Raw genomic sequence first — 4,838 nt, forward strand, 5'->3', positions numbered from 1 at the left:
CACTGACTTTTTTTACATTGACTTTTTTTATCCTGTATATTTATGTACATGATTTCTTTTAAATTTACTTTAAAATTCCCCCTCAATAATTCAACTGCCAAAAATTCCCCTGGAGAAATTATCCTGCAAAAATTTCACCTGGAAAAAAATTCAGTGTCAAAAATTCAGTGTTAAAAATTCAATGTCAAAAAAGTTGGATACTGATTAAACTATATTTCTTGCATACTTTTGTCATTTCTGGGTCTGAGTAACAGTAATTTAAAAACATGACACAAAAATGTCTTGTTTTGTTCAAAAGCTGCATATTGTCTCATAAAATATACTGAGTAAAACATTGTAGTTACTCGTGATTAATCACATCCTAAAAGTGTGATTAATCTGATTAATGTTTGTAATCAATTGATATCAATGGAATTTTTTTAATAAGCAATCAACATTTTCATCATCAGAACACAGTGGGTTCATAAATAGACGTCATAAAATTCACATATTGATTAGACTTTTACTTTGTGAAATCAGTGACTTCATATTTGCCATTAAAAAAAATTGTGAGTATGTTGTCAGAATTGCTTTTAAAATCCAGGCCACTAGATAGTCCTAAACTATATAGTTTTTTAATAATTAGGATAAGGTGGGAATTTGGACAAAGTTTCTGCTGAGCAGTAGTAGTTCATCAAAAATTTACTTCTGCATTGTGGACGGGACTGAGTAAGCCTGCTGCCTTTTCCCATCATCCCTTTGTTGACACTCTCCCGCTAGCTTACACCCCCAACTAAATATTACTTGTGCGACAAATACGGTATATGGAGCAATATTTGCACCATCTGTCTGTTCAGATTTGAGCTAGATACCGGCTCAAACAAGGAAAACGAAGATGTTCATGGATCTATTTGTGGATGGATTGCAATGGAGTGGAGCAGGAAGATAGTGAGCCGCCGATTGTAGTTTTTATGCAACAACTACAAGGTTTTGAGTCAGTCTAGCTTGGACAAGGAAAACAACGATCTATTAGTCTGCAGGGATGCATCAGATTGAGGAGCAAGATGGGCTGCCTGGTGTAGTTTTTATGCAACAAATATGATCTTTTTCCAACAAATTTGATTCTTCTGCTCCTGATTCATCCCGATTTCAATAAAAAAAAGCTCAGAAATGCAATTTTGAGCTTAGTTTTCTTTATATATGAACTCCATCATCGGATACATGCTAAAAGAACATATTAAAAACACAATTTTTACGAGTGGGTATTTAAATCCTCAAACATCTTCCAAGCTTTGACTGCAACCTCCAAAACTCAACAAAATCTTTCTTTTTAAAAAAATAAAGGCTGTCCGTATCATGTCTGGCCATTCATGACCATTCACCATAAGAATCGCTGGCAAATTCTGTGCAGGTCAAATGAGAGAAAACTGTTGAGAAAAAAAAAATGTTTGCTGTGTGATCAAAAAACTGGATCTTCTGGTGTCCAAATGTGAGGATTTACAGTGATAACCACTAATGTTGAGGTCTGAATGAACTCTGTCCCATTTCCAAAGAGCTCTGTGGAAAATGAAGAGTCTTATATAGGGCACTTTATTAGATCTGATCCCATCCACAGACTGCAGAACTTGCTTTGGAATGAAGCTTATTAGGAGGTGGAAGCCTTCATCTTCCTATATGACTGCAGAAAATGTGACAGCCGTGAGGTGTGAGCGGCTTTTCCTCATGTCTGTGCCATCTCCAGCTGGATGAGCCTCTTGTGTGCAGATCTTATTAAAGCACTGCAGCAGTTGGAGGGAAATGCATTTGGATTGTGCAAGATGCGAGCTGAACTCTTGGGTTCTGTCAGGCCACTCGGATAATAGTAATCCCATGCAATTTGGACGGGTTATGCAACCTAGAGGTGTTCTACAGTTTTTCTGCTCTCAGGCTTGTCGCGTGGATTAGAGTGTCTGCGGCTCGCTCATCCTTTCCTCACACTGACAGCGAGGCTCGACTCGGTCCTCAGCTGCACTCGGATATCTTTAGAAGCATTTTGTTTTCCTTCCAAACAATATTTATATCATGTTTGACTCAGAGATTCACACTTTTACTCTATTTTTGACACAAATTCAGCCAAAGCTGTCCCATTTCCACCTTATATGTGAACTTGGACAACAATTGGGTGCTGAGATGTATATAAAAAATATATATATTTTTGCCATGGGTCATAAATTGAGCTTAAACTTAAAGACAAATATTTACTTGGTAGTTTCAGTTCTGTTTTGTACTGATAGTAAAAAGCTAAAAAAAAACATTTGTGGATGCTGTTCAAAATTAACTTCTTAAAGAAATAGGTTTTAAATTTTTCATATTATGAATAACTAACAATATAGTAATAAACCCACTTTTTTCCTAACACCTGTCCCATCTTTTCTCCAGAAAATAGTATACTTATTTTCTGGTTTATTTGTCTTCTTATTTTGTATTTGATCATAATAAGTTTGCAATATATAGGCAAATATAATTAATACATTAGTGAGTGGAAAAGAAATATTGTCCTTTTTTTTCAAAGTACTTCGTTTTGCATTAAGTTCCATGGTGGAAAAAAGATTTATTGACTCATTAATTGATTAATTAAGCTTAAACACATTTTACATTTTTAATGGACAGAATTGCACCTTAATGTAAACAAAATGAAAAACAAAAAAATAAATCCAACCAGTTCTGACCTTCTGCTTTAAAAAACACCTACACAATCTTATCCAAGCAAACATACAGCAGCTGTGCTGTTAATTCTTCCTAACAAGTGTATACGTTCTTTGCCTTCAATTTGAAACTGTCAGCAAGGTGATAATTCTATCATGTTTATCACTGGAATGACAATGGACGGTGGAGCTGCATTAGTATCAATTATTTTGAGTTTGTTTCCTAATGTATCCACCCTCCCTCCCCTGAATCTCCATTAATTTTAAACAAAAAATAGAAAGTTAAAACAACCTTTTCACATAAAGCACCCAAGTATGACAGAACCTTCTGTCCGTTTAACAGCATAACCCGGTAAAAATAGAATTCATAGCTGATCCTCTCGATTTGGTTGCATTTATTCTATTGTGAGCTGTGTTTGTGTTTTATTCAAAGATCCACTCTGATGAAAATGGCATTTTTGTTGTTTTTAACATGTTTTTGTGGCATTTTTCTCCTGGTGGAAGACATATGAAAAGAAAATTAAGCTAAAAATTGCATTTCTGAGTATTTCTTTATTTAAACAATTGTGAATTAGGAGCAGATAAAAAAATGCTGTTTGAATTGTAGTAGTGACATATGGTGAGGAGGCCACAAGCTCCGAAATTGCCCACTATTTTTGTTACACCGATAGGTCGTTGTTGTGAGGGCTGTAAGCTATAGTGGACAGATGGATAATGGGAAGGGGGTTGCTCCGAGCCAAAAGTCCTGCCCACAACTCAAAGGCAAAATCCTAATGAACTACCGCGAGGAGCTATGTTCTAGAAAACGACACAGTTTTAGAAGATTATGTCTAAAAACAGCTTAATCAACAGTGTGTCTTAAAGCAGCGACGTGTCCAAAGTAACAAACAAGCTGGAATTTATTGAAGACAAGACACAACTTGAAGATATACGGTATTCTGCATCTAAAAGGAAAGTTTTTTTGCTGATCACCACTAGCTCAGTGGAGAAGTTGAGTGTTGTGTTAGTCTGGGGGCGGTGCTGTCAGAGCAGATTCTTCCTGGAGGAAGCTGTTGGCATCGATCTTGCGTCACCACGTTTCCAACCACTCCTTTACGTGGGTATGAGAGGGGCTGCTGCAGACAGCGCTTAGAGGATTACTCTTAAATGCATGAACGGATCAAAATACTGCTTTGGGGTTCTTTGTAGTGAGGAATGAACTGTAAAATGCATTTAAAACCTAAAAAAGTAGAATTTTCATGGTAGGGCCCCTTTAAAAAGGCAGAAGAGGACACCTCTGAAAATGTATTTATGCATCAGAACATTATGAAACATTAATTTTATGGTTAAATATGATAATGTGAATAAATATTCAAGTCACTTTGTGGTAAAGGACACTTTTCAGACCTGCAAGAACAGCCAATCTGTTAATAGGAAAGAAAATAGAAGCGCTGATAAAATGCTTGCTTTAAGAATGAATGAACAGCACCATCTGGTGGTCAAACAGAGACAAGCATGGAGATTGTAAAAAGTGGTGACTGAAACACTTTTATTTTGTAAAAAATATTTAAAAGAAGAGCGATAATGTGTAAAAAAAAAAAAAAGAAGAAGAAGAAGAAGAAAGAGAAGAACTGCGTGAAAACATTAAAAAAAATAATTAAAACATATTAAAGAACATTAATTAATAGAAAAATTCACATTAAACCAAAAAACTTTAGGATTTAGGGATTTCTAAACGGATTTATTAATTATTTGATCTAAAATAAAAATTGTGATTAATCAGAAACGAATAGTAAAAACTTCTGAGATCGCCACATTAATGATTTCCAAAATTAAACATTAAATCAAGTGCAAAATATGACGTTTTATTGTCATTTTCTTTTTCCTTTATAAATATTAGCATTTATTAGTGTCAGAGAAGAATTTTATGAGTTTATGCTCTTCTCGAATTCGCTTTAAATTAAAAGACAGAAAAAATAAGAGTGTTAAATGATTGATTCAAAACTTTTTTCCGCTATAAGAACAATCAGACATTAACAAAAATTCAATCAGATGTTTCTGAAATGTTGGGCTGATTTATGGAAATGTAAGGCTGTCATGGGTGTTACCCAACCTCTGTAGAAAAGTTTATATATATATATATATATATAAAGAATCACATTGACACTATCATGAAACCACTGTCAGAGGTCCAGA

Source organism: Oryzias melastigma, linkage group LG13, assembly GCF_002922805.2.
Source record: "Oryzias melastigma strain HK-1 linkage group LG13, ASM292280v2, whole genome shotgun sequence".
NCBI lineage: Eukaryota > Metazoa > Chordata > Actinopteri > Beloniformes > Adrianichthyidae > Oryzias > Oryzias melastigma.